The sequence below is a fragment of the Sapajus apella genome, unplaced genomic scaffold (assembly GCF_009761245.1).
Source record: "Sapajus apella isolate SASKATOON/1434 unplaced genomic scaffold, GSC_monkey_1.0 scaffold48, whole genome shotgun sequence".
NCBI lineage: Eukaryota > Metazoa > Chordata > Mammalia > Primates > Cebidae > Sapajus > Sapajus apella.
Genome location: NW_022436988.1, coordinates 16,130,037 through 16,154,697, shown reverse-complemented (window position 1 = coordinate 16,154,697; position 24,661 = coordinate 16,130,037). Strand labels below are relative to the sequence as shown.

Genomic DNA, 24,661 nt, shown 5'->3' with positions numbered 1-24,661 from the left:
ACACAGCTGCCTGAGGGCCTTTGCACTTCGGCACTCCCTCTGATACAGACAGGCACAGGACTCCTTTTTTTTTTTTTTTTGAGATGGAGTCTCACTGTCACTCAGGCTGGAGTGCAGTGGCGCAATCTTGGCTCACTGCAACTTCCACCCCCTAGGTTCAAGCGATTGTCCTGCCTCAGCCTCCCAAGTAGCTGGGATTACAGGCACGTGCCACCAAGCCCAGCTAATTTTTTGTATTTTTAGTGGAGACGGGGTTTTACCGTGATAGCCAGGATGGTCTTGATCTCCTGACCTCGTGATACGCCCAGCTTGGCCTCCCAAAGTGCTGGGATTATAGGCATGAGCTATCGCACCTGGCCTTCCCTTCTATCTGTGCTCAAAGGATGCTTTAACCCCAAGGCTCCCTACTCCTTCTGACAGTGTCCCTGCACCACTTCCTGTGGTGCGCACTCCCTCTCTCTCTCCCCATTACCGATTCTATTTGTCTCTACTCGTTACCTTTCTCTGGCCACTGGGATGAGCACGGACAGCTCATCTGTTTTGTTCACCTGCACATCTCCAGTGTGTAGGATGGTGTCTGGGGCATGGTAGTCCCCAAATATTTGCAAAGGCAATGAGTAGAGTATATGCGGGAAGGCAGCTTTTCACATAACATTTTTAAGAGGCAGAGTTGTTGCTTTAAAATAATTTCTACAGCAATGCTGCCTCTTGTTATAAAAGTATACTTGCTCATTTGAGAAAATTTTACAGGCATGGATAAGTCAGAAAAAAAGAGAAGAAAATTTAAAAATCTATAATTTTATTTTTAAATTTTTATTTATTTATTTTTTATTTAGTAGAGACAGGGTTTCACCATGTTGGCCAGGCTGGTCTCAAACTCCTGACCTCAGGTGATCTGCCTGCCTTGGCCTCCCAAAGTGCTGGGATTACAGGCACAAGCCACCACACCCAGCCTACTTATTTATTTTTGAGACAGAGCCTCGCTCTGTCGCCCAGGCTGGAGTGCAGTGGTGTGATCTTGGCTCCCTGCAACCTCCACCTCCTGGGTTCAAGCGATTCTTGTGCCTCAGCCTCCCAAGTAGCTGGGACCACAGGCATATGTCACCAGGCCCAGCTAATTTTTGTATTTTCAGTAGAGATGGGGTTTCCCCATGCTGACCAGGCTGGTCTCGAAGTCCTGACCTCAAGTGATCCGCATACCTCGCCTCCCAAAGTGCTGGGATTACAGGTGTGAGCCACCATACCTGGCCTAAAACATCTATAATTTTATACTCACTTTGGCAGCACACGTACTAAAATATCTATAATTTTATCACTCAGCAGTAACCATTAATAACATTCTGGTGGACATTCTCCTACTCCTTTCTTTTCATGGTTTCCTATGTGATACACACAGAATCAGATTGTGTGTCACCTGCTTCTCCCCTTTGCTTACTGTGAACTTCTGGTTATAAGCACTCTTCTGCCACAGGATTTGAGTTCTGCATCATATCCACTACATGGCTCTACTGTAGTTGGTGTGACCATCCTCTTACTGTTAGGCACCTAGGCTGTTGTTCCCAGTTCTGTTTTCAATAACATGCAGATGAACAATTTTGCAGTCCAAATCTGTGTGCATCCTTGAAGTCCCCAGGATAGATTCCTGGATGTGAAATTGCTGGAGATCTCCAGCAATTTAACAATAAAATGAAATATTCATTACTTGTGTGTGACCTTTTTAGGGAGGTAACAAACAAGTACCCTTGTGCCCAAGTGCACAAGGACAGACATTTTAATCTCACCATGAAAAGTCAAAGAGAAAAGGAGGAAGCCCAGAGTCAAGGCAGCCTAATTCCTGAAGGCAGGCTCTTGGTTTTAGATTGTGTGTCTAAATTCATGGTTGGAATTTCTAACAGTACTTCCTTCTCAGATTTGGCTGTGTCTATGTGTTTCATGTTCAGATGCCAAGGCAAAAATACATCTTTACTTCCACAATGTGGGAAGTGGTCTTAGAAGGTGCTATGGTTTGAATGTCTCCCTCAAACTCACATGTTGAAATCCTTAGCCTGAAGGTGATGGTATTAGGAGGCAGGACCTTTGGAAAGTGGCTGGGTCATGAGGGTGGAGCCCTCATAAATGGGATTAGTGCCCTTATAAAAGAGGCATCAGAGGCTGGGTGTGATCCCAGGCTCATGCCTCTAATCCCAGCACTTTTGAAAGGCTGAGGCAGAAAGATAGCTTGAGGCCAGGAGTTTGAGAAGAGCCTGGTCAACATAGTGAAACCCCCATCTCTTCAAACAATAATTAAAAAAAATTAGCCGGGCATGGTGGTGTGTGCCTGTAGTGCTCGCTACTTGGGAGGCTGAGGCGGGAGGATTGCTTGAGCCCAGGAATTTGAGGCTGATTGTGACACTGCACTCCAGCCTGGGTGCCAGCATAAGACCCTGTCTCTAAATTTAAAAAATCTTTAATAAAAAGAGGCCTGAGGGGCTCCTCATCCCTTCCACCGTGTGTGAACAAAGCCAGGAGATGCCATCTGTGAACCGGAAAGTGAACCTTCACCAGACGCCTCACCCGCTTTGATCTTAGGCTTCCCAGCATCCGGAACGGAGAGAAATAAACGTGTGTGGTTTGTGAGCCACACAGATTATGGTATTTTGCTATAGCAGCCTGAGTGGCCTAAGGCGGAACGGGAGCTAATTTGTATGGAGAGCTTAACAGTGATCCTTAGGTAAGCCAGTCCCCGAAGCTACCCCACTTCCTTCTGACTACATTTTTCTAGTTGTACAATTCGATCTGCAACTGCAACCTGGAAATAAGGGCCTGGGTGATTCCTCCCCAACAACTGGGTCCACACCTGCCACTTGGAGTTTTCTCCCGGAGGTGGGAATCACAGGTGACTGGCAAATCACAGGTGTGTGTCATTCCGGCCTGCTGGCAAATACAGCGAGTGCCTCAGAACCACAGACTGTCAGCCACAGAAGCATCCCTGGGGATTGTGACCTGCGTGGGATGCAGATGAAGATGCTGAGGTCTAGAGAGCTAACTCCACTACAGCCCCTGCACCACTTCGTGGCAGTGCTGGGGGAGAACAGAAGGACACGGCTGTTCTCTACAGAGGCCCTGAAACTGGATGGTGTATCATCCCGTGAGTTCCCCTGCCCTAAGGGTTGCTCCAGCTGGGCTGTAATCGTCTAACAGCAGGAAGATGACAGAGCTTTTAGATTTCAAAAGAAACTTGGGGATACTCTCATCAAGGCTGCCCATGTTACAGATGAGGAGAATGAGCCCAGGGGGAAACCGTGATATGTCTAAATCAGTTTTCCATCCTGGGCTCTGAATCCAGAACTCTGGTCTTTGAATTTAGTGCTTTTCCTCCTACATTGAGGGTAAGCAAACTTTTTCTGTAAAGGTCCAGGGGGTAAATATTTGTGGCTCTGTGGGCTGAATACTGTCTCCGTCATACCTCTCCAACTCTGCCACAGTAGCTCGAAAGCTACAAAAGTAGGTAAAGGAGGGAAGCCGTGTTCTGATAAAGCTTAATGAGAAAACAGGCAGCAGCTGGGGTCTGACCTGTGGTCTGCAGTTTGATGACCCCTACCCTGTATCATCCAGGTTTTCAAATCATTCATCCTCATTTGCAGTTAGAGTTCAAGAAAATGTCTGTATCTCCTTAACTAACCTATCAGAACAGTGACAATTAAGCATCTCAAGAGCACTATAATTAAATCACTACCCAGGCTCTTCCACAATGCTTGCTATGGGGGCCAGCACAGGAAAAGGAAATCTGGCAGCCAAACAGTCGTGGTGAATGAAGTATGTTTTCAGCAGAGCAAAATTGAAGGGCAACACCTTCCATCGTTTTCTTAATGAGAAATTTCTTCATGGACACACCCAATTTGGCTGTTGCCACAGTTAAAATAAATTCGCAGGCAGCGAGAGGGCCTCCGTTGTCATGGCAACTGAGCCATACTCCAAGGAGAAATGTGGGATCCCGTGATGCATTGGCCCCTTGCCAGATGTGGAAACTGCAAAGTGCCTGGTTCTTTTCATGCCGCATCGTAGTCACCTCTGGTATCCCGGTGTGTGATTTTCTTTACAGCCAACCCACTTTTTCCCTGTTTCCCAGATTTGTCTGTTGATAATCGACACATCAGTTAGGCTGGCTAATCTTGATGGTGCACCCCTTGTCTCACCTACTAAACACCTCCTGGAAAGGTGGTTTGCCCTTGTACCGTGTTCTCCCCAACTGCTAAAACTCCAGGCTTACATGAGGATTCTCCACCAATGAGCTTAAGTTTTTCCATCTGCAAAAATATCGTTTTTCTCCCACCAGGGAGCTAGCTGGTGGCACGCTTGCATCTGACACCTGGCTTAGAGGAAGGCCCAGGGTGCACTGATACAGCCATGACATAGCTTTGTTCGAGAACTTTGGCCACTTACTAATTTTTGGAAACCTATTCCTTTTCCTGTTAGGAATGCCCCCCTTTGGAATGAACATCACAATGGCTTTCTGGGTTGGCTGTGGCAGGGTCAAAAGTCACATGAACTCACAAACGTCATCAGAGTAACTGGTTTTTCAGACTGCCAGCAATATAGCTTAGACGTACGGAATTCTCTGCTGCTAATAAAAAGCTAAGGAGATAGAAAATGGGCTGGGGCCCTGTGCAAGCATGAATAGACTGAAGGAGCCATCCATCTCTTGAGAAACCTTTGACTTCTTTGCAGCACACTTAAGATCTTCTAAAACCAAGGAGCAATTAGGGGCACAGGGTAGTGACCTCATCTTCATGTCCACTAAAATGTAAAGGCATCCAGGCAAAAGTTCATTGCTATTTATTGCGTGCAGGTGTCATGGAATCTTTCATTTGCACATCTTTACTGCCCTCTTGTGGTATTTAGTTTCTGAAGCAACTGCTTTTTGGCTGAAATCTTTCAGTAGAAATAACCTAAGGTTCATCAGTCTGCCTTACAGAGGTGAAGTCCTAATAAATGCTGCAAGATGGCACAAACGACACACAACTGTATCTATGCAGATGCAAACAACTGTTTCCTTTATAGTAGATGACCTGAACCACTACTGTAAGTGCTGGGACTTTGCAAAATGCCAGCGGAACTATAGAGCACCTACTTTTGATGCCCAAAGTGGATTTTAGTATCTCTGGGTGCTCCATTTGTAGAAAACAGGGATCCAAACAGCTGTAGACCTTTCTGTGTTTCCCGAATCTTTCCAAACCCTTGACTGCAGGCAGACTCTGCAAGCCACAGATCCGAGAAAAGGCCTGGGGGGAAGGGAGGCAGTGAGGGCTGCAGGGGGCCCTGGAGTGGACTGAGAGAACCACTGTGTTTATCTTAGAAACAAAGAATGACCTGAAAAATAGTGAGAAGTCATGACAGTCACATGAGGGCAGAGTTCAATGAAAAAGCCACTTCTGGGAAAATCCAATTGGAGCTCAGTGAGCACAGAACAGCAGCTCCTGAAGTCAATAAAAAAACAGTAACAAAACACACCCAAGTGATAGCTGGCAATAAAGCCCAGTTCTCCAAGGAAGAAGGTTCCAGAGCCTTCCCTTCATGACTCTGCAGCTGCTGCAGGAAAGGAAAACAGGATGACTGGGCATCCTCATAGAGAAAGAGAGAAAAAAATCCTATCCCCGAATTGCTGGATACGCTGCTCAGCTACTCAACAGAAATTTCTATAAAATGTCTCTGATGGGAGCAAGCATTTTGAAAGCAGGGCCGACTTTCATTAAATTTAGCACAGTATTTCCATAATCATTGATTTCATCCTACCCTCACTGAGCCTTTTTAATCCACACCAGTTTTTAAAAATGAGGGGCCTAATTATAGCTCAATGGGACACCTGCTTCCAAGGCTGGCGGCAGCTGCACTGTTCTGGGCTGTTCTCAGAGTCCTCTGTGTCCAGCAGCTCACAGGGGACCTGAGGGGCACTCAGGAGGCTGATGAGCGTGGGATCTGGAGTCTGCCAGCAGTGGTCTGAAACACCAGTAAAGGTACTGCTCACTTCTCTGAGGCCTTGGCTTCTTCATCTGTAAAATGGGTCAACACTCCCTTCCTCATCCTGCAGGCTTGGGAGCCGCCCATCCTGCAGTGGGGAGGGCGTGATCAGAGCTCAGGGCCGGTGACTGCTGCCATTCTGACTAGTCTTGCCACAGTCATCGTCTGCTGCCAAGTGGCAGCGTCAGAAGACAAATTCCCATTCCAGGAAGGGGGAAGGAATCAGGCAGCGGCAGAGTGAGACCTCTCCTAAAAAGAGAGGGGATTCCCAGCTGCCTCCAGGGGACTTGCACAGGACCAATGGCGGGCATAGGCCTGAGGACACAATGGTGGCTGAGGTCAGGGGCCTTTTTTCTTTACACATGGTATTTGCACCCTAGTACTCCGGCTCCATGAAGTCTGGCAGCCTGGGGGGCTGTGGGAAGTTGAGGCGTGGACTCACAAGGTGGCATTCTCCCTGAGGGAAGCAGTGGGGGGGGGCGGGGGCTGGGATGCAAGTGGTCTGAAAGCAGAGAGCCTTGCACTGGAGAGGAAAGGCATGTGATTGGATCCCTTCACCACCAGGCGAGATACTCCTGACATCTCCCAGCTGTGACTGGTGGGCTTTGGAAGTGGACAGAGGTCTTATGTCAATGGGCCAGGGCAGAGCCAGGAAGTCTAAATTAATACAATTATTGTATATTATCTAAGGGTATCCACAGGCTGCTGGGGCCTGGGGAAATGTGAGTCACAAAAGAAATACTCTTAGTAAGGGCTGAGACCATGGTCCTGTCCTGCCTGCCTCCACCCAAGCCATCACCTCTGTGCAGACCTGGCTGTCCACCCATGACCACTGGTGAGTCATAGACAGAGCCCTCCCTGCCTGGCTCTTCGCAGCCTGTCAACAGAGAGAACCAGTGCCTGGGGCCAGCCTCAGACTGAACGTTGACAAGTCTATTTTCAGAAAAAGCCACAAGGTAAAGATTAGCTCATGACCAGGCCAAGGAAGCCACTTTGAAGAGAGGTGTGAGCAAACAGTGGCACGCTATTATCGCTGTCTGGGTCAGCGTGAATTTCCAACATGCGGGTGACATTTTCTTTCTCAGGTAGAGTAACCTGTTTCTTGTTCTCATAACAAAACCACGCAGGAAACATCAGAAATGAGCACCAACACAAAGCATGTCAGAAAAAAGGTTGTGGACTTGACACTTCTCATCGCTGTTCTTACATGAATTCAGGACGGCTTCGCTTCACTGCTGCAGGTGGGAGAGGGGTGGAATACGGGGGCATGTTCCTACATGATGGGTTATTTGTAAACTAACGTACCACTGGGGTCTCCCAACCTCGGGCCCGGGAGTGGTTTAGAAAGCACAATGAGGCCAGGCATGTGGACTCATGCCTGTATTCCCAGCACTTTCAGAGGCTGAGGTGGGTGGATCACGAGGTCAGGAGTTCAAGACCAGCCTAGCCAATATGGTGAAACCCCAGCTTTACTTAAAAAAAAAACTGTGTGTGTGCTTGTGTGTGTGTGTGTACATATATATTAGCCAGGCGTGGTGGTGTGTGCCTTTAGTCCTAGCTACTCTGGAGGCTGAGGCAGGAGAAGTGCTTGAACCTGGGAGGCAGAGGTTGCAATGAGCCAAGATCATGTCACTGCACTCCAGCCTGGGCGACAGAGCAAGACCACCTCAAAAAAAAAAAAAAAAAAAAAAAAAAAAAGCACAACGAAGGCTTCACTTGAACTTGGCAACGGCTTCTTGGAAACCAGCAATGCACAGCGACACCTCCATTAGGGAAAACTTTGTAATTCCTAATTCCTGCAGATGGAAGGTAGAGGAAAGGCTGAGAGTAAAGCCTGCAGCCAACATAAACCTAGCCAGGTGCTGTTCTAGGCACCTTCCATACTTACCCATTTCATCATCCCAACATCCCTAGGAGGTTGGTACTTTTAACTTTTCCATTTTAGAATTGGAGAAACTGAGGCAAGAGGGATGAGCTGAGTGACCCCAGGCTATACAGCTATGAAATGGTGGAGCTGGGATTCGAACCCTTGGACCCAGGTAGTGTGGCACTTCCTTACCACACCCTGCTGCCTTCTTGGAATGACGAGGTGAGAGCCATGTTGCCCAGCAGGTGGGAAAAGAGCGACAGTCCTCAAGGAGAAGGGGACAGGGGCAGCCCCTCATTAGAGCTAGGAGGAGCCAGGTAGGAACCCAGGGAGGTGAAATCCTCACCTTAACCCTTTCCTCTTATTTTTCTCCCCTCTCATCAGTTCCCTTTCTGGCCACATCTGAGTTTTACAGCAGCACCCAGCTTTCCTACGTGCTGGGAAACTAAGTCCTGTGATTCATATGTTTCTTTGAAATAACAAAGTGCTTAACCTAATAACAAGGACATAAACACAGCACTCAGGTACATCAGGCCACACAGGTGGAAGAGGTTTGGGTCCTCATTAGTGTTCCAGGATCCAAGTAGGAGTTCCTTCCATCCGAATGGAAGTGTCCCTGAAGTAGCAGAGGGTGCAATGAGAGGGGTTTACTTAGTTGTTGCTGTGTTTTTTGAGATGGAGTCTTGCTCTGTCATCCAGGCTGGAGTGCAGTGGCACAATCTCGGCCCACTGCCACTTCCGCCTCCTGGGTTCAAGCAATTCTCCCACCTCAGACTCCCGAGTAGCTGGGAGTACAGATGCACGCCACTATGCCAGCTAATTTTTATATTTTTAGTAGAGATGGGGTTTCACTATATTGGCCAGGCTGATCTCCAAATCCTGACCTCATGATCCACCCGCCCGGGCCTCTCAGTGTTGAGATTACAGGTGTGAGCCACCGCGTCCAGCCTACTTGTTTTGTTTTTTTGAGAAAGAGCCTCGCTCTGTCGCCAGGCTGGAGGGCAGTGGCATGATCTCGGCTCAATGCCACCTCCACCTCCTGGGTTCAAGCGATTCTCCTTTCTCAGCCTCCTGAGCAGCTGGGACCACAGGTGCACGCCACCACACCCAGCTAATTTTTGTATTTTTAGTAGAGACTGGGTTTCGCCACATTGGCCAGGATGGTCTCAAACTCCTGACCTTGTAATCCACCTGCTTTGGCCTCCCAAAGTGCTGGGATTACAGGCGTGAGCCACCACACCCAGCTTATTTGGTTTTTAAACAGGAACTGTTTCCAACTCCTGGAGTGATTAAGAGGTGCCTCTCTCCCCTGAGAATGCTGGAGGGTTTTCCTCCAGTGGAAGGAGTTGCCCAGTGGTTCAGTGTACTCAGGTGTGGCCGACCTCTGGAGATGTTTATCCAAAGTCAGCACCCTGCACTATATCATGGGACAGGATTTTCAGCACAGACAAAGCAGGGCACAGTAACTGTTCCGTAACAACAGAAGCCTTGAAAGGCAGTTTTCACACACAGTATTCACCATACTCTGCAAGACTTATGAAACCTCAAGGAATATTTTTTTTCTTTCTCATTGCCAGTTTCTCTCGGTCACAAATCTCCCGTGATTCCTCTAACAGACACATCTGCAGGGTCAGATACACGTTCTAGAGATGAGAAACTCTAAAAACATTATTAGATGCTTTCTGTAGGACGGTGTTTTTGAGAGAGTGCTATATGTTGATTCTAGCTTGGGGTGGGGGAGTGGGGTCTATCCCTTTGCAAATCCTTCACCCGAGCATTTGAGGGTTTAAATTTTCCAGTTTGTTCCAATACGAACATGAACGCACTGCGACAATCTTGGGCTGATTTTAATTACTAACACAGGCAATACGCTGAGAGCACAGCTGGTGCGTGGCCCTAACCAGCTTTCCAGAAGAGACTGGTGCTAACAGAAATGACGATAATAGACCAGGCTTTTAAAATCATTTACATGCAAGTTGCAAAATTCCCCTCCATAGTCTGGGGCTAGAATGGCTGATTAGGTTGCAACGATTAAGTGAGTTGGGAAAAAAAATTTTTAAATGAGCAAAAATGAAATAGAGGGAGAATGATCAAGCCAGGCATTAAGAACATCAGAACAATTAGAGGATTTCAGCCTACGATATATTAAACTATATCGTCCATGTGCACACACTCATGTAGTGTAAATACACCACACTGATTGCATGCTAATGCAGATGTATCCCTATAAAACTGAAATTGAGTCTTAACTCATATGTGATTGAAAGATACCCATTAACAGAAAGAAAGGAAGATGAGTTGTCCATTTACAGATGCACTCTTTCTGTTCATTTGATGCTTTCAACACTGACTTGAACTTATCTTTAATCACTGTGAGGAGGTTTTGATATTTGCTTGGTAAAATTTTATTTATTTATTTTTTGAGATGGAATCTCCTTGCTCTTGTCACTCAGGCTGGAGTGCAGTGGCGCTAACTCAGCCACTTCCGCCTCCCAGGTTCAAGCGATTTTCCTACCTCAGCCTCCCAAGTAGTTGGGATTACAGGCACCTGCCATCATGCCTGGCTAATTTTTATATTTTTTTTGTAGAGACAGGGTTACACCATGTTGGCCAGGCTGGACTCAAACTCCTGACCTCAGGTGATCCACCCACCTTGGCCCCCAAAAGTGCTGGGATTACAGGTGTGAGCCACCATGCCTGGCCAGTAAAATTTTAAACTAACCTAATCTAAAGAGGAGGGGAGACTGGTCTATTCTCTGGGCAATTAAGACATGGTGTTTTTCCTCATAGGAGGGCTGTGGTCACTTGGAAGGGAGCGCACAGACGAAGACACAAGTAGGTGTGAAATTCTAGCTACCAGAACACACAGTGCAGCAGTGCGTCCTTAAGGGTGGAGAGCATGACTGCAGGCAGAGGCTCGGGAGCCACGAAAACTGAGGTAAGTGTTTTTGTGGAAGGAAAATGGACGAGGAGAGAGTGGAGGAAGAACTACCTTTAAGAAGTGGACATGACAGCCCTGTAAAAGACAGGAGGAGAAAAACTTCTAGGTTAGTAGGAGAAATAGTACGCACAGGAAATGGTACGCACAAGAGGTGCTACGCACGATTAGCAGTGCAAGAAAACAAGATTGAGTACAACACAGCACAGGTTCCATTTTTGATGCAGGCAGGCACAGGGGCTAGATGGTGACCCCGAGACACAGCACTGGGGTCAGGAGAGGAGGTGCCGCGAAACTTCCATTGCACTCTGCTCCAGAGGGGCCCCAGGTGCAGGTCTCATTTGGCCCCTGGAGGGGTAGGAGGTAACTCTTTCTTGCTGGAAGAGTGAAAGGCCTAGAATCATGCTTTATGTGGACAGGACCCTTCTCTCTTCCTTGTGGCATTGATGTGTCTGAACGTGGTCTCACTCCCATCAAAGAGCTCCACTACATTCATGGCTCTGTTTTGCTATTGGCCAGTTCACATGATGGGGTCATGGAGTATTTGGATAATCCACCTGTTTGAGGTAACACATAGCTAGGTGCCCAATATTTTTATATACAGATTGACATTTTTCAATAAATTATGATGAAACCAAACCCGCTTACCATGAAAACTATAATAACAAGATTTTATTTTTTCTTGATGATTCAGAAGGCTCTTCAGTATCTTGAAGTGCCCAAGATGATTGGTGAGAGATAAGCTGGCAGGACAGGGAGTTAGCCAAGCTCTGGCTGACTGAATGCCACACAACCAGGGTCTGCTTTGCTTTTCACTTTCAACTTCTGCCTAAAAAAAAAACAACCCTATCTTGACTGGATAACTTTCCTTTCTCAAATACTAATGTGAGAAAATAAGTTGAAATCATCTCAAAGAGGCCAGGTGCGGTGGGTCACACCTGTAATCCCAGCACTGTTGGGCGACTGAGGCTGGTGTATCACCTGAGGCCAGGAGTTCGAGACCAGCCTGACCAACATGGCGAAACCCTGTCTCTAGCAAAAATACAAAATTAGCCAGGTGTGGTGACACACGCCTGTAGTCCCAGCTACTTGGCAGGCTGAGGAAGGAGAATTTGCTTGAACCTGGGAGGCAGAGGTTGCAGTGAGCCATGATCGAGTTACTGCACTCCAGCCGGGGCAACAAGAGTGAGACACCCTCAAAAAAAAAAATCATCTCAAGAGAGATTTCTCTACATGGATTCATGGGGGTAATCCCCCAACTTCACACATAGGGGGAGGTAGCTTCTGGCAGAGAATTTGACAAGGATCAGATTTCTGAACACAAATCCCACAGCCTGAATGGGTCTTCACAGCCCTGAACCTGAACGGAGGAGATCAGAGGCAAATGCAGGCTTTGTCTACTAAAACGAGGGACTGGTCAAACCGTGGGTTTTGCATCTCTTTTACCAGGTATGGGTTATCCTCTATCCATTTTATCATTATGGGCCTCTAAAAATCAGTAATCACAAATCCATTTATGATTGTTCCCAAACTAGGCCATTTCGTTCCAACCCCAAAAGCTCTATTTTAGGACGGCGATCTTAATCCGCATCGAGATTAACGGGAACTAACAATAGCAACAAAGACACTATTGCTGCAATCTTGGTGTTGGACAGAACCTTAGAGGACATTTTGTCTGGCATTTCCCCTGCATCTTTCTCGTAGGGTTGCCTGATCTTTGCTTGGGTGTCTATAGGTTTAGGGTACTCTAAATTGAGCAGCTGGGATGCCCTGAGAAGTACATGGCCTGACTTTAGGAGGTTCCTACCTCCAACTGTCATCTGCGGTAAGTCACCTGCTTTTACAGGGAGACAGAAAACATTTAGCAGAGATGCCTCGATACAAATGCCATGTGGCTTCACAGCCTTCCGCAGCCAATGGGCAGCTATTCTTAGATTCAAACAGAGCTAGAAGAACTTTAAGGCTGTTTCACACTTGGACATAACAGACCATTGCAAATCCCCTTCTGGAAAAGAAAAAAAATCAAAGGAAAGGCTGAAGTGATGCAGATCAGGTAGGCATAGCACCTCCTGCTCTACACATCTGCAAGAGCTCCCAGGGAATCCTTCCTGGACCACACACCTGGACGCTGGGGAGGGAGATGAGGAAGCAAAATCCCCCTGCTCGAGATGAAAGTGGTGAATGGCAGGAAGCCGCACGAGTGCCAAATGTGAACCACTTGGTTTTCAGTTAAGTGCTGAGGACACGAGAGCCATTGAGTTCCCTGAATTCCTGACCAGGGACATCTATGACCCCCCTTGGTCAGCCTGAAGAACTGGGAAGTGCCACCATCATGTGTACATCAAGGCAATGATCCTAATGGGCAAGGTGATCCACGAAAACCAGCTAAAACCAAAATACAACACCATGAGCACCTCAGCCATATGTTCCTGGACCCCATTTGGGGAGCTGCCATTTTTAATTCTCTGAGGCCTCTGTGGCCCTATTTGCATGTAAAAACCATGTTACATCAGGCGAGCCATCATCTTCTCAGCAGCAAGGCTTAATCAGCATCTCAAGAGCTGGAGATTCTGCTACATGGGCAAAGAGCTGAACTATGGCCTGGGTCAGATTCCCGCTGATCTAGGTTAGCTACCATCTAGGAGGGAGGGTGTAGGCTTCCCTTCACTACAAGGGTCCGGAGTCATTTCCAGAACGTGGAGATGAGGTACAAGGTCTCATATCCCTTACCACTACTCCACAATGTTCCCAAGAGCGAGGTTCTGTCTCTAGCCCCAGGGACAGTGCTAGACACAGAGTAGATGCAGCATCTACCAGCTAGAAACGTCCAGAATTACTGATTTCTGGAGTCATAAAATGTATGGGAAAGAAACTGGTCCATCTTCAAGAACAATCAGATTAGTCACACCCACAAGTTTGACGCAACTGCTAGACGAAGAAACGGAGGTTCTCGTGGCTCTGAAGTGTCCTCTCCCCTGAAGCCCTCTAAGCAGCCTTATAAAGACGCTGGCTCAGACATCCTCCTCTGGGCTGTCAAAAAAAAGCACAGGTGAAGGGTGGAGTCCTCACAGGCCTGATGTTTAGACTTCATTCAGAGGAGGGCCTGAGCTTTTCACTCTGGAATCAGGGAGGTGACACATCTTAGAGGTGTGTCTGGCAAGTGGGTAGTCATTAGACTGCACAGTCAGGGCAATTTTAAGAGGCTGGAGAATCATGTAAAGGGACGCGCAGGATTTGAAAAGCCTGGGACTGAGGGAAGTGGAGGAGAAGGGAGGGTCTTTCCAAGGAGCACAAGCAAGGGCTGAGATGCGTGAATGAGCATGGTGGATGCGTGGAGGGGAGTCAGAAAAGGGAGTATTACAGGGAAGCGGGTACGGGATATGAGAGAAGCATCAACCTACATAGGAGGTCTGGGTCCTGTACAAACTACCTTTGAGCACATCCCCTTTGCTTTTGTTTTCCGATCAACAATCGTGATCTTAAACCTCTCTTCCAGTCTGAATGCCCTATTATTCCAGTAACCCAGAGGCCACAAATTTTTTCTGTAAAGGACCAGAGGGCACACATGTAGGCTTTGAGGCGCATACAGTCTCTTTTGCAGGGACTCAACTCTGCTGTGGTAGCAAAAGAGCAGCCGTAGACAAGACAGGAACGAATGAACGAGGTTGTGTTAACAAAACTCTTGGGCACCAGATTTTGAATTTCATCCAAATTTTCATGTCTCATAAATATGATCCTTCTTTTTTTCAACCATTTAAAAATACTAAAACCATTCTTAGCCCATGGGCTGTATATACAAACAGGTGGTTGGGTGTGGGTCATAGTTCACTGATCCCTACGCTACTTAATATGGATATTGGGGATGAGGAGGTCTGTCCTTGCTGTCTTCACCACCACAGGAGACCGAATGTTTACTTATCAGTCAATAGGTTTCATCTTCTTGACCAGCATTTCTGAAGCTTCAATGGGCACAGGAATTACCTGGGGACCTTGTTAAAATAATATTCTGACTGGGTCAGAGGCTGGGCTGGGCTCTGAGACTCTGCATTTTTAAATTATTATTATACTTTAAGTTCTGAGATACATATGTAGAATGTTCAGGTTTGTTACATAGGTATACACGTGCCATGGTGGTTTGCTGCCCCCATCAACCCATCACCTACATTAGGTATTTCTCCTAATGCTATCCCTCCCCTAGTTCCCCCCACCCCCGACAGGCCTGGGTGTGTGATGTTCCCCTTCCTGTGTCCATGTGTTCTCATTGTTCAACTCCCACTTATGAGTGAACATGCAGTGTTTGATTTTCTATTCTTGTGTTAGTTTACTGAAAATGATGGTTTCCAGCTTCATCCATGTCCCTGCAAAGGACATGAACTCATCCTTTTTTGCGCTGCATGGTGTTCCATGGTATATATGTGCCACATTTTCTTTATCCAGCCTATTGTTGATGGGCATTTGGGTTAGTTCCAAGTCTTTGCTATTGTGAACAGTGCCGCAATAAACATACGTGTGCATGTGTCTTTATACCCTCTGCATTTTTAATCGGCTCCCACACATGGAGGTGCAAGATCCAGAGCTCCGACTGCTCACCACTTCCTCTTTCAGAATACTCAGGGAGTTCAGAACCCTTGCGACTTACCGCCCCAGGGACCTGCAATCTTAATTCTCTGCAGGACATGTCTTTTGGGGAAAACAACAAATAGCAATATGTTTCATGTCACCCTTATTCTAGGTTTCTTAATTTTATTTTAGGGGGCTTTAATTTCCTCTTCAGTGCTTGAGATAGAGCCATAAAGACCTGTGCCAATGCTTAGCTGCCATGTTCATGCTTGTGCTAGTGGACATGGCTCTGTCTTCCCTCCTTCCAGTTCCTGTAAATGGAGGGTGGCACCCTTGGTACCTGCTCATCCCCTGTGGGTACCAGGGCCTGGGCACATTTGCACAGCTGCCTCTAACACTTCATATCAGGCTTGCCCGCTATTAACTAACATTTCTTCAACCAGCAACATCTACCCACAAGGCTGTCGCTGTTAACTACAAGACACAGGGCTTTTATGCTGTTTCAGGAATTCATTAGACAGACAACTAGAATGCAGAGTCTTTTTTGGTTTCCCAACAAAATTATTTCCTTGAGATAAATTAAACTGAAAACAGGCTGCCAGCACTCTAATATAAATGCACGTACCCTCCCTTACGGACGCATCAAATTCTGTGCCGTTGCGTTCAGAGGCTGTCTTGCTTCCTCTGGGTTTGCTCGGCTGAACGGCAGGTTAAGCTCTGTTGACAGTGATCTAATGAGTGAAAATGATTTCTACTACTAACCTGTCTCCTCTATCAGTTTAAGACTTTGCTTCTAAGACAAAGCTGAAGTACAAACATTAAAATATGTCTTTCAACTGCTGTGCATTTTATGGATTTTTTTCCCCTTATCGCGCAGTTAAGAAAGTAATTATGTAAGCTATTTAGGGACAAAAAAGCAGAGAGAATATTGGGGCACACAGATTTCTTGTTTTGTGTCTAAAAGGTCATCTGAAAGTACTCTGGTTTCCATAGTAACTGTGGCAGGGCTGATCAGATCAACAAATAGCTACAATTTATCTGAGGGTCTCTAGTGAACTGTGTTTTGTGGGGTTTTCCCCCCTGCTATCTGGAAAAGAACAATCTGAATTAGATAAAGTCTTCAAAGACAATGGAGGCTTTGGGAAGGTCTAATTTTGATCAAAGTAAAGAGAAAACTGCTTGCTTGCTCTTTCTGCATATAACCTAGCAACCGAGTCTCATCTTTGTTGATTTAAGGACCTTAATTATAGTTCAATTGGATCATATTAATTTCTTAATTAGTAAGAAGGATAATCTCAAAATGTTTCCTTTGAATAAGCAAAAACAGATACATATTTGATTTTTCAGGCAGTCTGAATCCAGGGTGATGCTTCCCGTAGTATCTGGACTTCTACTCCTCACAAAACAGCTCATTCATGATCGCCAGTTTTCTTTCGGTTTAGAACTTCACATAGTTCTGAATGGTCACAAATACAAGAACCGTGAAGACACACACGTTTGTCTCTGCATGAGACTGAAGTCATCCCAGAGACGGACTGGGAAGCCTGTCTGCTGAAAACGTCATCAAGATAGCAGAATTCGAGTTCAGCTTCAGGTTCTAAGAAGCTATAAATGTTGGAATAACCAATCCACTGGTCTGTTTTCAGAAATATGTCCTTGATAACAATTTCTAATGCTCAAAATGGGGTACTAAGAATGCTCTTTCTCACTTCTTGGTAACACCTCATTTGCCCATATAAGTAACTTTTCATCAATATAAGTCAAAACCAAATTCGGGCAAATAACGTCTATTTCATATAATTAGCAAACATTTATTGGGCACTTACTTGATGCCAAGTACTAGTCTAAGCAACTTACATAACCGAACTGAGTGAATCCTCACAGCATACCTATGCAGCAGGCTCCTTTATCATCTCCACTTCATAAACAAGGAAACCTGGGGTCAGAGAGTTTAAGGAATGTATCCAAGGTCATCAGTCTACCACTTCTAGTGGGAGAGCTGGGATATGAAACTATGGCCAACTATTTTAAATTGAATATTCCTTCTAGAAAAATACCATGTTCAAACACCGCGTAATCTGCCCCAGGTGATACAACTGGGAAATAAAAGGGGCAGGATTTGAACCTAGAAGTCTGGGTCCAGGACTGAGGCTTCTAACCACTACGCAATACCACTTCTCAAATGAAAGTAATATACCATCCCCAGCACAGAAACTGCCTATGGCATCTAACCATCACACAGCGGGCGTCTGCCATGATTCCCGCTGCTTCCATCACCGCCTCATCTGCGTCTCACCTCCTGCTCCCCAGGAAGGGACAGGATAGGAACTGGTCCTCAAAACTGCACTTCACGAGCAGCTACAATTTTTCACACTGGGCTATACATTTCCTCCTTTATAAGAACCTTAAGAGTATTTCCTTTTAGAGACGTCATCCAAGCTTCAAGGGACACTGCAATTTAAATAAATTCATCTTGTTTTCTTGGGTCCTGATACTCAAAAGAGTAATATGTGATACATTATCCATCAGCTTTCTAACAGGACACCATTTCTCATTCTATTGTGACAAGAGAAATATCCCGTCTCAGACAAAGCCCGAGGTGTGCTCCCACTTAGCTGTCTTCGTTCTGCTACAGATGTCTCTGGCTTAATATGAGATGTTTAACTTGCTCCGGAATAGAGCAATGGTGGGCAGCAAAAGTTACGGTTACAGGAGGAACAGGAAAAGGCTAAGGTGCTTTTAGCTACTTATTTTGCTCTATTTTTAAAATGATGAGTGAAAGAATAAATGATGAAAAGAATAAAGAGCCCGGATGACTGAGCAGAATCAAATGGTGTAGGCTCAGTTAAGCAAAGCTGCCTGACTTTTTTATATTAGAGTCTCCATTAACTGTTAACAGCAGGTGGAGCACAGAAGCAACCCCACAGGTAGATATGAGTTCATTTAAAGTCCATTCCCAGCTAAAAGCCATCAAAATGCAAATTAAAAGTAGTCATTGTGATACTGGAGCAAAACGAGCAAATGTATATTTCGTTTCGTGAAGTCTGAAGTGCGGAGAAGGGAGACATGGTCTTCACCACCTGTCCTGAAGTGCCCTTGGCCCCAGGGAGCCAGGTCCATGATGGGGTTATTTGCCCTTCTGGCTTCATTTCTCTTGAGGTTGCAGGATTGGGGAAGAAGGTCTTGGACAAAGTAAACAGCCCTAGAGAAGAGGGGCCAGGCCTTAGGAGAAAGGCTCTATAAAGGAGGAAGGGGGGCTGGGGAAAGGAAGGAATAGAACTCTGAGGATAGGAAGTGGCTGCATCCAAGGCAGGCCTAGAAATTGGTCCCAGAACTGCCTTCCCCTCACCTTTCTCCTTCCACTGCCTCTTAGCCCATTTTCTTGATTCTAGTGCAACTCCAAGGCTCCAAAGCTAGACGGAGCCCAAATAGGCTCAGGGAAAGAATCAACTGACGTATACATATGAAACATAAGTGCTAAACTTACTAAAAGCCATGGAAATGAAATGCAAACAACAGTAAGAACTTCTGGAACTGTTTTAAAACAGGAGAAGATGTGGCTTCTTTCCCCTCATTGGAAATGTGAATGTAGCACGTAACTCCTTGGGTACAGCTCAAGAGGTGAACAATTCAGATCCCAGATTTTGTAAAAGATAAAGGGCAGCATTACAGCAACAGAATTACTGGAGTCCATGTGAATGCGATCAGTAGTAAATCAGCTGTGACGTTTCTGTTGTTAACATAATCACTTCTCTAATGGATTATTCGCTTCGACAATCATTATTATACTTGTGTTGATTCTTGGTGTGGTTTACATCAAATCATCTTTCTTTTTTTTTTTGAAACAGAGTCTCACTCTGTCACCCAGGCTGGAGTGCATGGTGCGATCTCGGCTCACTGCAACCTCCGCCTCCTGAGTTCAAGTGACTCTCCTGCCTCAGCCTGCTGAGTAGCTGGGATTACAGGTGCCCGCCACCATGCCTGGCTAATTTTTAGTGTTTTTAGTAGAGATGGGGTTTCGCCACCTTGGCCAGGCAGGTCTTGAACTCCTGACCTCGTGATCCACCCGCCTCAGCCTCCCAAAGTGCTGGGATTACAGGTGTGAGCCACCGTGCCCAGCCAAATCATCTTTCATATGTGCTCACTTTGGAGTTTGTAATCAGGATCCAACATTAAACCATTGAATTAAGAACTATCAGCACAAGCTGACTTCTCACTGTGGTATTACATTGACTTCACTGACAACTAATATCCTATCAAATCAGGACATTAGTTCTATTTATAATTAACGGAATAATAGAACTAGTTGTCCTCATCTATTACTTCCATTTACAGTTAAGGATGCCAATGCACAGAGAGGTCACATAGTAAATTAGTGACAAAACTAAGATTTGATTCCAGAGCCTATGGGCTAAGCCAGAAGTCGGCAAACTCTGGCCCTTGGGCCAAATCTGGTCTGCCACCTGTTTTTGAAAGTAATGTATTATTGGAATACACCAACACTCATTTGTTTATGTATTTGTGGCTGCTTTTGAGCTGCAACAGCAGAGTTGAGTGTTACACCAGACCCTGCATGGCCTAGAAAGCCTAAAATATTTATTATCTGACTATTTACAGAAAAAGTTTCTGAGCAGAGATAACCCACCCTCTGTACCACCTCTAATGCAAGGTGGACCTTTCCCCAACTCTGGCCGTGAGCCTCATCACAGAAAGCCAAGACCAGGAAGTGAGAGGGAAGAACAGGAATCTTAGTTGTCCTCAGTAGTGCCTGGAGACTCAGGGGAATCACGGCCAGCACGGGGATATGATAAGCTCCCTGCTTTGTTCCGAAAGATTTTTGCAGCAGGAACCACAGGTCCAGAACGTAAGCTTCACAGAAAGCAGGAACCGTCTGCTTAGCCTGCTGTTGCCACCTTAGCTTTTTAACAAATGGAAAAATGCATCATTTATGTTTGTGAATCAGGACCAAGTGTACTTTACTTGATGACAAACATGGAACAGATTAAAGGCCCACAGACACACTGGCCATGAATATCACAATCAAGGTTCTGCTGTGTTTTGTCTTGTAGGAGGATGAACTGCTCTGGCAAGCAGGATCTGTACGAGTGAGGAAGGTCGTCTCCAGCCACCCTGGAATTTTCCTTGGCTCCTAAGAGCTCCACTCATGGATCATTCTGTTTGCCAAGATTCGAGAACCAACCATGTAAATTGGAAAAACTTTCCACCTAACGATCGAATGAATATTAATGCAGCGGCAGAGTTGTGAATGCTCATTTGATTTCCCTTTCATCCAACTGAATGACTTGATTTCTGGAAAAGGATTTGAAAACTGCATGGAGGGAACGCTTTTTAGAAAACAGAGCTGGACACGGAGGGATAAGGACAGACTGGACACTGTGATGCCACTGAGCGATGCCCAGTCCCAACAGGACGAGCCCTCATGTGTGTTTCAATCAATAGAGATTCATCATTGAACTTAACAAAAAAATCTTACTCAGCTGAATCGAACTGTTACTGGAGGGTGGCAAAGTATCTATGAAAGAGTGGGTAGGGAAGAAGACGCATGTGCTGGAAAGGAAGTTAGCATGGCAGTTATTTGGCAAGAAGGGGCTCAGAGAGGGGAGCCTGGAGACACTGCGAGGCGCTCATGCTAGAGGCTGAGAGGGAGGACATGTGATGTGGGTTCAAAGAGGTTCCTCACACTGCACCTGATGCCAACTGGCATCCTGTTTGCAAAGCCTGGCTGCCACCCAGAACTGCTCAAATGTGGATGCCAGCCTTTCTGCCCTGGTGCCTCCCTTCCCGGTAACTTGGCACCGGGAAAGTCTTGCGACTCTCACATTTATAGACCTCCACAAAACACCGTTATGTGATTGAACCCCTGCCTAAAATTGGCTTTGAATATTCATTTACAATGAAGCATGGCAGTTGTCGTAAAATTCTCCGCATCTTTTTGACACCATCCTCTAGTGGCTTTCCGCCCAGTCTCTCACGGTGTGTTTTTTTAAGTGCTCTAAGCAAATGAGCTAACGTAATTTGAGTAAAATCTAGGAAATATAAGCTGAAATGTATTTAAAGAAAAAGCTAGAATGCAGTCCATGCAGATGCTCCAAGCATAGACCTCAGTAGGCTGAAGAGCGGAGCCTCCGCCCCGTGCAACTCTGCTGATGCCACCTCTCCCCTTGATGCTGCACAGCCTTGGGCTGGCGCTCCTGCAAAGCCCCCAGCCCTCCCAGGAGGATGAACAGTCACCGGCAATACCCCCGCAGCCTCTGACCAGCCTCCCAAGAGAAATGCTTCCCTTAGCTCAGGCCCTTGGGCCTGTATTTTGTTTGTTTGTTTAGAACTCTGACCTTTATAAAAAGCTGAACTCGCTGGGCGCGGTGGCTCAAGCCTGTAATCCCAGCACTTTGGGAGGCCGAGGCGGGTGGATCACGAGGTCAAGAGATGGAGACCATCCTGGTCAACATGGTGAAACCCCATCTCTACTAAAAATACAAAACATTAGCTGGGCATGGTGACACGTGCCTGTAATCCCAGCTACTTGGGATGCTGAGGCAGGAGAATTGCCTGAACCCCGGAGGTGGAGGTTGCGGTGAGCCGAGATCGCGCCATTGCACTCCAGCCTGGATAACAAGAGTGAAACTCCGTCTCAAAAAAAAAAAAGCTGAACTCACTGCCCAGAAAAACAGGAAGTTTACTCACCAGGAAGCCATGACAATGAAGCAGAAAGAGGGGGGTCAATATTTTTCTACCAGCAAAGCTAAGTCTCAGACAGGACTGTGAGGAGCCCCATGCTGACGCCCATGCCGTTCCTCCCTCGAATGCATTCCTTCTGCGCCAGCGACCCCTGACCCACCTGCTTGCCATCGACACCATGGCATGACATTCAGCAAGGAAGGTTCCTTCTAGTTCCTCAGGATCCCCCCCTCCCTGAGACAGCTGAGTGATGCTGGTACTCAGTCTGAAACTCTCTCTAGAAGGATCCACCGTCACAGAAGTGGTGTGACATCAGAGATAGGGCTCAAGAAGGTGGCCCTGTGCAGTACCCCAGGTCCGCATCCTCAGCTGCAGGGTAGGGGTGGAAACAGATGATGATGCAGGGGAAGACGTACAAACTGACAAAGAGCTACGCCTGGCATAGACCTTGGACCCTGCCCGAAACCCTGACTTTCACCTTTGTGCCGGAACTCCTCTAAATCTCATAAAGCCTCTTTGAAAAGAATCTCATTCTTTTCTCTATCGATAGGTAGACAGATGGTAGATACATAGATATACACACACATATGTGTATTTATACATATTGTCATGTAGATAACCGTACAAATAATTTTTTTAAATTATGTTTTCTCTCCTGTATTTTTGAAGAGCAGAGATTACAAGGTGGTCCTTACTGGTGGAATTCTACTGGTCTCTAAAGCAATAGATGTGTATTTGACCCACACAGAGTTCTAAGTTTTTTGTTTTGTTTTCTTGAGACAGGGTCTCACTCTGTTGCCCAGGCTGGAGTGCAGTGGCATGACGCTGGCTCACTGCCACCTCTGCCTCCTGGGATCAAGCGATTCTTGTCCCTCAGTCACTAAGTAGCTGGGATTACGGGTGCACGCCACCACACCCTGTTAGTTTTTGTATTTTTTTGTAGAGACTGGGTTTCATCATGTTGCCTAGGCTGGTTTCAAACTCATCAACTTAAGCAATCTGCCTGCCTCAGCCTCCCAAAGTGCTGGGACTACGGGTGTGAGCTACCACACCTAGACAGTTCTAATTTTTTTTTTTTTTTTTTAAGACACAGTCTTGCTCTGTGGTCCAGGCTGAAGTGCAATGGCACAAACTCGGCTCACTGCAACTTCCGCATCTCAGGGTTAAGCGACTCTTGTGCCTCAGCCTCTGGAGTAGCTGGGATGACAAGCGCATGCCACCAAACCTGGCTAATTTTTGTATTTTTAGGAGAGATCAGGTTTCGCCATGCTGGCCAGTCCTGAACTTCTGACCTCAAGTGATCTGCCCGCCTCAGCCTCCCAAAGTGCTGGGATTAAAGTCACTGCACCCGGCCTGGTTCTAAGTTTTAACATTAGAACTCTGCCCACATTAAGAGAAATCAGAAAAAACCTGGAATTCTGGCTTCTCTTGAAGAAGGAAGATCCAGCAACACAGGGCCTGGATGCGCAAGTGGGAAACATTGTCTGCAGCGGGATAGCAGCAGCCGCCACCTTCAGACAGGGCTCAAGCTCAGCAGCTCACCCCAGTCTCCACCACTCCCTATTGCCTCAACCCTAAGGCCTGCTGTTCATTACCATTTATTGAGATTATCTGTGACTCATTTAATTCATTTGTGCTCCCAAGGACATCTAACCAAACAGCCCCTGCCATTTAGTATTTGCCACCGACATCAACTTTAACCAAACATCAGTTTAACAAAGTACTTTGAACAACTGCATGTTTTACATCCTTTGAGACTCATTTTCTCTGGATAAGACTTATATGTTTCTTTTGCAGGGGGCATGAAGAAGGTTTACTTCCTCTGCCCCCAACTCTCTTCCCTACCCCCAGATCTATATGTTTCTTGGAGAACAACACGAGGAGGAAAACAAGAGCATCAGCATCCCATCGGTGTCAACATTTCAGTAAAGTTCGGCATCGATACACGTGTGTGTGTGCGTGCGTGTGTACTGCTCTAAAGTGGGGGAAATTCCAGGAATTCTAACTAGGCTGAAGAAGAGAAAGATTCAAAAAGGAATTAACCAGTTACGTAGACTGAAAAGGCAACTATAGGAATCCCTCAAAGAGCCAAAATGAAGGGTGATTAGAGAAATAGAAAAATATCAGAAGTTGTGACTTTAAAACATAAGGCAGGTGCTTAGAGAAAAAAACTGTTTACCAAAAGCTGAGATGCCTGGTAAACAAAGGGGAGAAGTGAGAGAGAGGAGAAGAGAAAGAGAAGTAAGGAGCAGAGGAGGGGATGAAAAGACCAGTGAACCCGGGGCAGAGATAAACACCAATACCCAGGGGAAGAGGAGGAGGCCTCCGCTAAACATCGGGGCTAAGTAAAAAGGGATCGAAGACAAAGGCATATTTGTTTAAGCTGCGTTTTCAGAACAAAATTAGGAACCTTGTATTTTCTGTAGGAAAAAAAAAAAATCTCAGACGACAGTCTGATTACACACAAATGAGCTCCCAAGGAGAGGCCAAAATGACTTCCTCCTTTTCAGAAGAGCACAAGTCCTCCTTTGTGAGAACAATCCTGCCCTCTGAACCCTGCTTCTCTCCCCAGTGATGTGCCTTGATTTCTTTTGTAGAAA

At 46.3% G+C, this 24,661-nt stretch overlaps 1 protein-coding gene across 2 annotated transcripts in view; it reads right to left on the bottom strand.

Moving 5' to 3' along the window:
• Nucleotides 1-24,661, bottom strand: part of PRKCA (protein kinase C alpha) — a 492,002-nt gene that overhangs the window by 82,456 nt on the left and 384,885 nt on the right. The window lies entirely within an intron of this gene.